The sequence below is a fragment of the Mus caroli genome, unplaced genomic scaffold (assembly GCF_978045245.1).
Source record: "Mus caroli unplaced genomic scaffold, Mus_caroli_1 scaffold_4, whole genome shotgun sequence".
NCBI lineage: Eukaryota > Metazoa > Chordata > Mammalia > Rodentia > Muridae > Mus > Mus caroli.
This window is the reverse complement of record NW_028227259.1, coordinates 95,486,870-95,498,171: the sequence shown is the minus strand read 5'-3', so window position 1 is coordinate 95,498,171 and position 11,302 is coordinate 95,486,870. Positions and strand designations below refer to the sequence as shown.

Below are 11,302 nucleotides of genomic sequence, written 5' to 3'. Positions count from 1 at the left end.
CACCACAGATGTACTTTAAAAGCCCAAAGTTGACCTGGTAGCCAACAGCCTGCAGAGCAATGTGCCAAAGATATTACTGCCATATGTGTCTTACCCATGATTCTCCAACGTAGAGAAAGGTACTGTAGTGGTAGAAAACACAGGAGAATGTGAGACTCCTTCCAGAAATGGATGGAAGAGCAGGCCCAGGGCCAGATGGGCAAAGCAACAGCTTCATTTCAACAAGGAAAAAGCACTTCAACTCTTTGTTCAGGGGCCACGATCCCACCTCTCCCTGATCTCCCAGGTCCTCTGTGTCCTGGCATGATGCTGGCATCCCCATGGTGCTGATGATGGGGCTCTCCTCCTCCTGGGATGATGCCCATGGGACCTGCTCCTGAAATGAAGCCGGTTCAGAGCCAGATGGGCAAAGCAACAGCTTCATTTCAACAAGGAAATGAGGCCATTGTGGAAGGCCACATGCCCATGGTGCCTGAGTCCCCAACGATTACAACCCCTGATGCCCTTGGATGCTGCCCGCTTGGCCTAGCACAACTCGGCCAGACAGGTAAGAGCAGAAGGGCTCCTCATCAGTGTGTATTTCTTGTCCCTTGTCACTGGGAGATCATGGTGCTGAACTTGAGCATAGCTAAATGAAGCTCACTGAGAAGAAAGACTTCTCTTAGCAGAGAGAATAGTTTTGGAGGGGGAAGTAGAATTAAAAAGTGCAGTTTTCTTCCTTCTCCTGTATTGTGAGATGTGAAAATAAAATAATCAGCTATTTTATTTAACAGAATAAAAGGCCAAAGTCAAATTGATACTGTGTTGTGCTGTGACAAGCAAGGCTTTGGGGGGTTTACCTGACCCGACTGGGGGTAATGGAAGCATGAAGTAAGGACAGACACACAACACAATTAGAGAAAAGCTAGAATCAAGTGGGTTGTGCACTCTGATGGAGACGAACCGGCAGCCTGGAAACTCAGAGAATTTATTATGTGCCTTTGAGCAAGGAGGAGGACTCATTACACACAGCTGAACTGGGAGGATGCACTTAGCTACTGTGAGTAGGAGGTCCTGTAGGGGAGTAGCTGCTGTCATCCTGGAGGAGGACGCTGTCTATGCTCTGCTCACACTGGTTTTAGCCAAAGGTCAGTGGTTCACCAGCATTTCTACTTGGATCAGGGGAAGGCTTGGGCATCCCTCTGCGCTGATGTGCTATGCTCATGGGGAGTTAAGTGGAGGGAGGGAGGGAGGGAGGGAGGGAGGGAAGGAGAGAGAGAGAGAGAGAGAGAGAGAGAGAGAGAGAGAGAGAGAGAGAGAGAGAGAGAGAGAGAGAGAGAGAGAATAGAGAGAGAGAAGGGGGTTGGGGGAGGGATAGGGTAGGAAAAAGGGAAGAGGGAGGAAGAGGTGGGGGAGGGATGGAGGAGAAGAAAGGGGAGGAGGGAGGAAGAGGTGGGGGAGGGATAGAGGAGAAGAAACAGGAGGCAGGAGGAAGGAGCAGGAGGAAGGAAAGAGGAGGAGGGAAATGGAGGACAGGAAAGAGAATAAGAATAATAAATTAACAAAAATATAGAGAGAACTAAAGAAAATACAATGTATCTTCTCAAGTCAACTGTTTTTCACTCCTGCAACAAGAAGCTGAATAAACAGAAAGAGCTTTGGACCAGTATCTCTTTGGGCCTCGTTTGAATTCTCTTATATGCCTCAGCATTGGTTCCATACACTATATAAAAAAAAATCCTAAGTGAGTCGTTATAGGGCTATAGGAGCAACCACCTTGAAAGTAACCTTGCTAAATGTGCAAGGTATCGTTACTATTATCTCACCAATTAATAATTAACAAAGACAGATGATATCACCCTCCATTCACCATCCTAGCCAGGACTACAACACAAAGCGATTTATATCACAACCAGAGCAGAACAAGCCACGCCTTGTGGATTCTAGGTCATGACAAAGGGTGGCTCTGTTGCTAAGATTACACACAAGCAGTCATGGGAGTCAACTTAGTACTCTAAGGCAGCCTTAAACGTTTTTAGAAAGTAAACAGTGTCAGATACTCTGTGTGGGGAACTTAATCACAGAAGTTACATCTTCCCCCAACCCCCTTCCTTCATCTGCCCCTTCTCACTTTACAGTCTCTTTCCTCTAAATAGAAGCTGATCACTGTCTCTCAAAGTCATTGTTCTGGGCTCTGGTGGAAGCACCCATGAGTAGAACATGGTGCCTGCGTTTGAGCATCCTGTGTGCTCTGGGCAGCATGGTAGAGGTAGAGATGCTGGCCCCAGTGCATCACTTGTTTCACTGTGGTGAGTTACTAAGGCTGAATCAGGGCCTGACATGTCATCTTACCTCTGCCTACATCATTCTTGTCACCAGCATTTGGGATGGAACTAAAGGAGGAGCAGCTATTTTAGAAGAGACAATGATATCCAGTTCTATACCCAGTTCTATGCAGCACTGGGGTTTAAACGCAGGACTTTGTGTGTGCTTGGAAAAGTACACATATTAACCAAACCCATGCCTAGACCCACTACCAGCATTTAGAATAAGAGAGACCTGGGTTGCTATCTCAGTTCTACCACTAACTAGTTATTTAATACTGGCTGTGGGTAAGTTATTTAATCTCTCTTGACTACCAGTTAGACTGGTTGTAAAGTCGAGCTAAATAATGATACCCTGGAGGTGACTGTGAAGAGCATATATGATTATGTAACGTAGATGCTCAGAATAGCAGGTGATTCTCAGAGTACTGGTTCACGGAAGAAGTAACGTCAAGGACCGCTTTCTGTTATGGATACTTGGAAGGCTGACTTGAGGGCAGAGGTCATGCTTTCTGCTTACATGTCTGTGAACTTCTCCACAGTTAATCTCTCCATAAATGCTTGATGAGTGGGCTTCATGCATAAAATTGGTAGCGGTGGGAAAATGAAAAGAGTTAATGTACAAATATAGATCACGATTCTATAAATGTGTCAAGAGAGTGGGGAACACACTGGGAACAAGGGATTGATGGGAAATATAAAACAAATATCTACAAACCATCAAGGCTCCGGTAAAGCAGCTGGTCTTGGCATTTGGAGTGAATTTGCTTTGTGCTGGCTATCTCTGGCCTGAGCAGCTGTTAGAGTATCTGGGTGAAGAAGGTAGTTTTCCATAAACATCACACATTGTCATGTCACCAGCTTGTTTTCTCTTCTCCAAAGCAGAATATTTTAATGTTTTGGTGGGGGTGGGAGGGGAAGGAACAGACCTCCTGTTACAATGAATTTATAATAGATTATGATGAGTTGTGTAAATCTGATAATAATCACAGAGCTCAGGGTTTGCGATTTCCAGTGCTAATTAGTCTTGAGTGGTTTAGCTGTGCCAGACACCTCTGCAGTTTCATGGTTTGCCACCTTGTCATTTTACCTCTGGGGAATAAACACTTATTAAAGGCACGGCTAGCGATGTGAAAAAGTTCATAGCTTAAGAGCTTGTACTTGAACTTTACTTAGGGAGGGAACCGTCTTTGATCAGGAAAATCTTCTGTTAGATGAATCACCTGGGGCAAGGCGAGCGCCTGAAAGACAAGGCTGACAGGGACTGTAGAGATAAAGGATGTGGAAGATTTCAGGAGCATTTCCGGTGAGAAGAGGAGGTGGCAATTGGAGAAAGAGAAGACAGGATGGGTGAGGACCCAAGGGGTTACATGGTGGGAGGTAGAGGCAGGACCCAACGCTGGAGAAACCGTTCACAGTCCTTGGGAAACAAAACTGCTTAAATTTAAACTTAAGTCGCTCCTAAGTATCTCTCTGGAAATCTAAAAAGAAATCTCTGACTGGAATTTCTGGGCAGGCTGGGGCTGCTCTGAGGTTGAAGTCCCAAGAGGAATGTTGTGAGTGTGACAGGCTTTCCTTGACCAAACTCGATTGGGCTCCTCTGGGATTTTCAATTAGGCTCTGTCTGTGAGATTTTAGTGCCTGGGAGTCTGATTTTAACATGGGTCCTGCTGCCGTCCTCGGTATCCTATTGAAGACAGTCCACCACTCAGTTTAACCAGACCTACTATGTGTAAGTATTGTTCTCACAAGCGTTTGTGCACTGACCCCAGTACCCTGCCGCTTGCCTATACTGTTTACTTGCGTCTGCTGATATTGTCTTTGAATACAATTTGGCTTTACCTCTCCCCAACTACTCAGCTCTGGGTTTCCTTAATCATCAGGTCAGAGCCAGCCGGAGCCTCAGTAGAGAGTGTAGAAGCCTCCGACACCCCACGTCTCAGAAACCTACGAAAGATTGGAGACTTGTCGCACATCTGGAAAGATTAGTTTAATCTAGATAGTAAAAGAAGGAATCGAAAGGCGTGCTAGGAGTGTGAGTTCAAATCTGGGTTACTGTCCATGCTATTAATAACACCCTGGGCAAATTCCACAGACCATAAGCCTGGCGGGAAAATGAAAGCAATCATAATAACAGCTACTTTACCCGAGGGGCAGGGCTAGGTTAGAGGAGAGTAAAGCATCTCTCTCTGTCTCTCTGTCTCTCTGTCTCTGTCCCTGTCTCTGTCTCTGTCTCTGTCTCTCTCTCTGCATTTCCTTGTCCAACCCCCTCTCCCTTTCCTCTTTCTTTTCCTCTCTCCCTTCCTCCCTCTTTCCTCTTCCTTATCCCAGTTCCCACCCTCCCATCTCAGGCATTTCTGCAAGGTTGGATGCTATATTGAAAAAAAAGAGTCTATTTCTATTTCATTTCTGGCCATAATTATTTTCTTCAGTTCAGCCAGTAAACCATGCCAGGGACTGTACTCTTCAAAGCAGTGATGGGGCATGATCAGGATGTGTCTCTGAGCACGAAGACCCTTCTTCTTGTCTTCTTAGGATGGCGAGAAGTATTCTTCCTCAGGCTAGCAGGATTATTTTTCCCCACCATAACTCACTAGCACATGGTTCCTAAGTTTTGACATTAACTCTGGCGGTTTGGAAATGTGCCTGGATCATTATACTGAAGGCTCCTCTTATTTATGTAACCTTTCAGAGTTCACAGAGGGCTACACACAGCACCTCATGAATAAAGGCATCATTATCTCCATTTTGTAGATGAGAGACTACGGCTCAGAAAGGTTAGTCGACTATTTACATCGCCAGATCCACGATGGTTATAACTCAGAACTCGGCTTTTTGACGTCTCTTCCATTCATTTCTGGGAAGAGGAAGGAATGGTATCCAGATTCTAAGGTTACTTGTAAACTCCTGTCTGGGGAGAGAAGAGTAAGGGAAGATAGCCTGGACTTCTTTTCTCTAGCTAAGGAGTGAGTTCTATTTAGGAGCAGTTCATCTGCCCAAATTGAATGCAGTGGTCCACCTCTGATTTTATGTATTTTCTTTGCTTGAATCCTTTTGAAATTTGTGATTTATGTTTGTCAATCAGGTTATAGGACCCTGCCCCTGAAAAAAACATCTAGCCAGGTCCCCACTATGAACTGAAGGGCACCGTTCCCTCCAACTTCCAAGCTCCTTTCCTCATAGCTCAGAATTTCTCTCTTGCCTGACAGATATGTTAAAAGGTCACATCTGAGGGTCATTTGTGTGATTATGAGGTGACAAAGCTGTGATTAATAACACCTTGAAGGACAATGTGTTGGAAGAGGGACTGGCCCTTGCTTTAAAGAGGAAAGGCAGAAAGGGTGGGGATTATGTCATTAGTGAAAGGCCAGATTGCTGGGTAAAAAACTTACTGTGTCTAGTAAGGAAATTGGACTTGGAGCTTTAAAAAACACTGGTGGAGTTTAGAAGCCATGGCTAGGATGAGCCTCTGTAAAAATGTCTAAGATCATGGTGAATAAGCTATAGCAAGGAGCCTGATTTCTTGGTAGTTTTGTTTGTAAGACATTTTGCCCTGGTGATTTGGGAAGGCTAAGAGAACACTAGACACATTTGTCAGGTGTCATCTTCACTCACTGGACAATTTGGCTTCTTAGAGTCTTAAAGATCATGTAGGGCACATATGTGTATACGTGTGTGTACATGTGTGTTTACACACCTGCATACATGTGCTTGCATGCAAGTAGTAGTCTGGATCCCAGTCTCATGTGCACATTCCCCTATGGTAATTGGGAAGGATGACAGAAGTCTGGTCAAGGATTAAGTTCAGGAAAGTTAACACATACCCAAAAGTACTTAGTTTCTACAGAGGCAGGACATTTAAAAATCCATGTATAAAGACTTAGCCACAAGTTCATTTAGTATCATCTAGAATTTCTCTCCTCAGGAGTCTGTGCTCATGTGTGGAGAATGTGAAACCAGACACAAATGTGTGGGTCTTCCTTCATGTTGCCATAATTGTTGTTCTGCAAGCGGAAGGAACATTTTCTAACACGGGTATTGGAAGTCCGCTTGAATGAGCCTGCTCTCCTTTTCCATCTGATGGAAGGGGAGGCAAGGAGGGTGACCCAGAGACGTGCTGTCCTGACACGTCTCATTTCAGCCTGGCATAATGCATCAAAGACTCACAGAGGAAACTGTATCTGTCCCCGTGACCCTGAATATGTGGTAATGATCACAAAGCGTCTGGAACTGGGACACAATGGCAACACCTGGCAGTGCTAATTAACCACGTCGAGATTTGAAGTAGGTTTTCCCAAGGCTTTCAATCCGGGCACTCTCGGTTGCCAAGGGTCTCCCACAGCAATTAGGAGGAAGAAAACCATCCAGCAACCTCCATCACAGTCACTAATTGATATTTATTGGGAGCCTCAATATCTTGCTTTGCTTTCCAAGAGGAAACAAATCTGGAATTACGTGATCATCGGTGAAATACTTGTGAGTTCAGTGGCAAGTCAGAGGAGGGAATAAATACATGGATATGGATTACTGACGCTGTCCTGAGAATCTCTATGCAGACAATTTACTTCTCCATGAAGAAATTATAGCTAAGGTCACATCAACCCCCTCATCACTGGAATGTCAGCGATAACCTTTCTCTTCACTTTCTATAACTGAATTCAATTCAATTCAACTCTATTAAATGTGATTTGTTTTGAATCAACTTTATTACATACAGATTAAAAAACCCACAGAGCTAGGCTTTTGTGGAGGAGTTATAAATTAGTTAAATAAGATGATTTTGTTTTAAAAAATATATACTAGTTAAGATATCATGGTTCTTACATTCACTTCTGCAATCTCTGATCAAGCAATCTTTTTTTTTTTTTAATTTATTATTTTTTTTTTCTCATTCACTTTACATCCTGCTCACTGCCCGCTCCCGGTCATTCCCTCCCACAATCCTTCCCCCTCCCTGTCCCCTTCTTCTCTGAGCTGATGCCCACTCCCTCGGGTATTACACACACACACACACACACACACACACACACACACACACACAACCACCCGCCACACGCTGGTACTTCAAGTCACTTTGAGGCTAGGCACTTTCTCTCCCACTGAGGCCAGACAAGGCAGCCCAGCTGGTAGAACATCCCACACACAGGCAAGAGCTTTGGGGCTAGCCCCCATTTCAGTTGTTTGGGACCCACCTGAAGACCAAGCTGTACATCTGTTACACATGAGTGGGGAGGCCTAGGTCCAGCCCGTGTATGTTTTTTGGTTGGTTGGTTGGCTAGTGGAGAGCCCCAAGGGTCCAGGTTAGTTGACTCTGCTGGTCTTCCTGTGGAGTTCCTATGCCCTTCAGGACCCGCAAACCTTCCTTCTATTGTCCCATAAGAATCTTCAAGCTCCATCTACTGTCTGACCAAGCGATCTTGAACAAGCTACTCTATTTTCCCAAGGTTAACATTTTGACTGTCAAATAAGTGTAACTGAAGCCGTAGTTGGGGGATTATGCCATTTTCCCCCACTATTTTCCTTCATAGGAGTGAAGAGATTTTTTTGCTAGAGATCTGGCACCCAGCTTTCTTCACCTCGTGGGCTGTCTGTGTGGCTTATGTCTCTTCAGGAGCAATCAAGAAAACCTGGAGCAGAGAGGAGTACTGAGCCAGAACAAGGTTGTATGAGAAATAGGCTTCAGAGTGTTTATCAGGCAGAGCCCCCACACTCAGCAGTGTGTATGGGAAAGTTACACACACACAAAAAAAAACCCAGTCATGTTAGCCACCTGAACTGTGGCAGATGTGAACCTGCATGGGTAGACACCGAAGGACCCTGATGAAGGCTGAGCCAAATGAAGGGAAAATCAAGGGCAAACAGATGCGAAGCAACAGAAGACTTTGGCTTCCTCCCATGATGGAGTTACGGGAAGTAGATTTCTTCTTTACCACGGATAACCAGTCACACCACAGAAAAGGAAAACAGTGTGTAAGACCCTGGACACGAGACAACCAAGGACAACGACCCTGAACAATAGGGAACTCAGCAGCCGAGACCCAAGCACCGTAGCTTCTTTTGAGGGTTTCCAGGCCAGAGCCCAGGGAGAATTGTGAGACCACAGAGAAAGCATTTGTATTTCTTTACACTAGGGTATCCTGAATAAATATGACTGAACCTTGGATCCAACCTGGGGGGAAATCTTAGACACTAATTTATAACTCAATGGATGACGGAAACTCCAGAGGGATTTACCTAAATCCAGAGATATGTGTTTATATCTTCAGAGGGGAGGAGTCCTGGATCTTGAAGGCATCTCTGAGTTGTAAAATCGGAGACACTGGGATTATCTTTTCTCTGGGGAGATTTATTTACATTCCAGGAGGTTACACTAAGGCATTTTCAAGGGGGTTCTCTCAGAAGTAGGAAAAAGAAGCTACCACCTTTGTCTTTTGCACACAAGCAAAGAGAATGGCTCTTTGTGTCCTTTACCTACTGGTGAGCCTGTCACTCACAGAAAACAGTTTTTCACATCTGCTTCTCATCATGTCACTCTGGGGACACTGGGGAATGTTGTCACGATGCTATTCTGACTGTTGATCATGCTGCGAGTATAAGAATCTGTCTGATCCAAACATTTCTGAGAGCATTAAGGGCAAAGCTAATAATGACAGAACATCAATAGTCCATCCTCCCATCAATAGGAGGGACCTGGACAGAATTTGATGGGCTCGCTAAGTCAAGGAACTGGTACCAAGAGTTCGGGGGACCATGTTGGAGTTTGTAGGGCTAAGTGACAAAGAGTAAGAGCTCCCTGAGGGACAGCCATGGCAACCAGTGGTAGCATCTCGCCTGAGAACTTAGACTTCTGATGGTCATTGTATTTGTGCAAGGAACTACCTTAAAGTGAAACATAACTAAAATGATTTAAAAGCACAGTCCTAGGCTCTCATGTGGGTCCAGGAATGCTATTAATTTCTAAAATCCAGACTAAAAGATTCTTACTTTGCAAAGCATAAAGTAAATACTTAGAAAGTTTTCCCAAGGGGTGAATAATAATTTGGCCAGTTACCAATAGAGACCTGCCCAGCAAATAATAAATGTGATTCCTAGTAAGATATAACTCCTTCCAAGTGACAAAACTTCACCCCAAGGCATAGATCAGAAATAAGAGGAGAAAGAGTTTCCCACTACCCAGCAAGCAAATGCTGGCAATTCTTATCATTAAAACAAAGCTTACTAGGTATAGAAGGAATTGGGAAACACGAGCTGTAATGAGGAAAATAACCAAAGCTAACTCAGAACCAGAGTAGATATTTTGAATAGAAGGCAAATACAATTTCACAATTATAATAATTATATTCCATATCTTTTAAAAGTTAAAGAACAGGCAGCACAACTTCCAGATAGCGGAGTGGCCTCAGCTGCGAGTGGAGAGGTGGCAGCAGTGCCCCTCAGGATACCCACAGATCACCTTTTCCCCGAGACTTTGCCATGGCTGAGTGCTGTGTACCGGTATGCCCACAGCCGATGTGTATCCCTCCACCGTTTGCTGACCTCGGCAAAGCTGCCAGAGACATTTTCAACAAAGGATTTGGCTTTGGGTTGGTGAAGCTGGATGTGAAGACGAGGTCATGAAGTGGTGTGGAATTTTCAACATCTGGCTCATCTAATACAGACACTGGTAAAGTTAGCGGGACCTTGGAGACCAAGTACAAATGGTGTGAGTTTGGTCTGACTTTCACAGAGAAATGGAACACCGATAACACTCTGGGGACAGAGATTGCAATTGAAGACCAGATTTGTCAAGGTTTGAAACTGACTTTTGACACCACCTTTTCACCGAACACAGGAAAGAAAAGTGGTAAAATCAAGTCTGCTTACAAGAGGGAATGTATAAACCTTGGCTGTGATGTTGACTTTGATTTTGCTGGACCTGCCATCCATGGGTCAGCTGTCTTTGGTTACGAGGGCTGGCTTGCTGGGTACCAAATGACCTTTGACAGTGCCAAGTCAAAGCTGACAATGAGTAACTTTGCAATTGGCTACAGGACTGGGGACTTCCAGCTACACACAAATGTAAATAATGGGACAGAATTTGGAGGATCCATTTATCAGATAGTATGCGAAGATTTTGACACTTCAGTAAACCTTGCTTGGACATCAGGTACCAACTGCACTCGTTTTGGTATTGCAGCTAAATACCAGTTGGATCCTACTGCTTCTATCTCTGCAAAGGTCAACAACTCTAGTTTAATTGGAGTGGGCTATACTCAGACTCTGAGGCCTGGTGTGAAGCTTACACTGTCTGCTAACATAGACGGGAAGAGCTTTAATGCTGGCCACAAACTTGGGCTTGCCTTGGAATTGGAGGCTTAATCCAGTTAAAAGAAACCTCTGGGAACGAATACCAGAAGATTTGGCCTTAATATATTTCCATGCAACCAGCAGGCTCCCCCCTCGCCCCCCCTCCCAGAAGGTGATCATCAAAGGATGATTAAGCAAGAGCTGTATTTTAAATATTTAGACAGTCACTGTTGGCTGGTTCCTAATTGAATGGTTATCTAGTTATCAGTGCTGCTGTGGTGCGGCCTCCTATACATTATTTAAATGTATTTAACTGTTAAATGTGCTACCCACCAATGATGAAATAGACATTTATGAAAACCGTGCCATGGTGTGCATGTTTGTTTTATGTTCCTTTTAACTCTGACTATTGTACTGAATGAGATGGATCAGTGGCTGTTTTAAGATAAGGCAAAAGATTTTTTTTTTGTTGTTGTTATATTCACCCATCATTAGAATTACCTCAGTAACCCCAAACATGACAAATTATGAATAAAACAAGTGTACTTAAAAAGTTAAAGAACAAAGCAAGATATTAAAAAAATCTTATATTGAACTTTTAGGGATAAAAGTATGTAACATATAGAGCTAATGGTGGATTATACATTAGAGAAAAAGATATTTAAGTTGGATGATACAGCAGTAGAAACGATCCTAATGAAATTAGAAAAGTA

At 44.1% G+C, this 11,302-nt stretch overlaps 1 pseudogene; it reads left to right on the top strand.

Moving 5' to 3' along the window:
* Positions 1-9,738: 9,738 nt before the first annotated feature.
* LOC110295150 (non-selective voltage-gated ion channel VDAC2 pseudogene) lies at positions 9,739-10,744 on the top strand (annotated as a pseudogene).
* Positions 10,745-11,302: the final 558 nt, after the last annotated feature.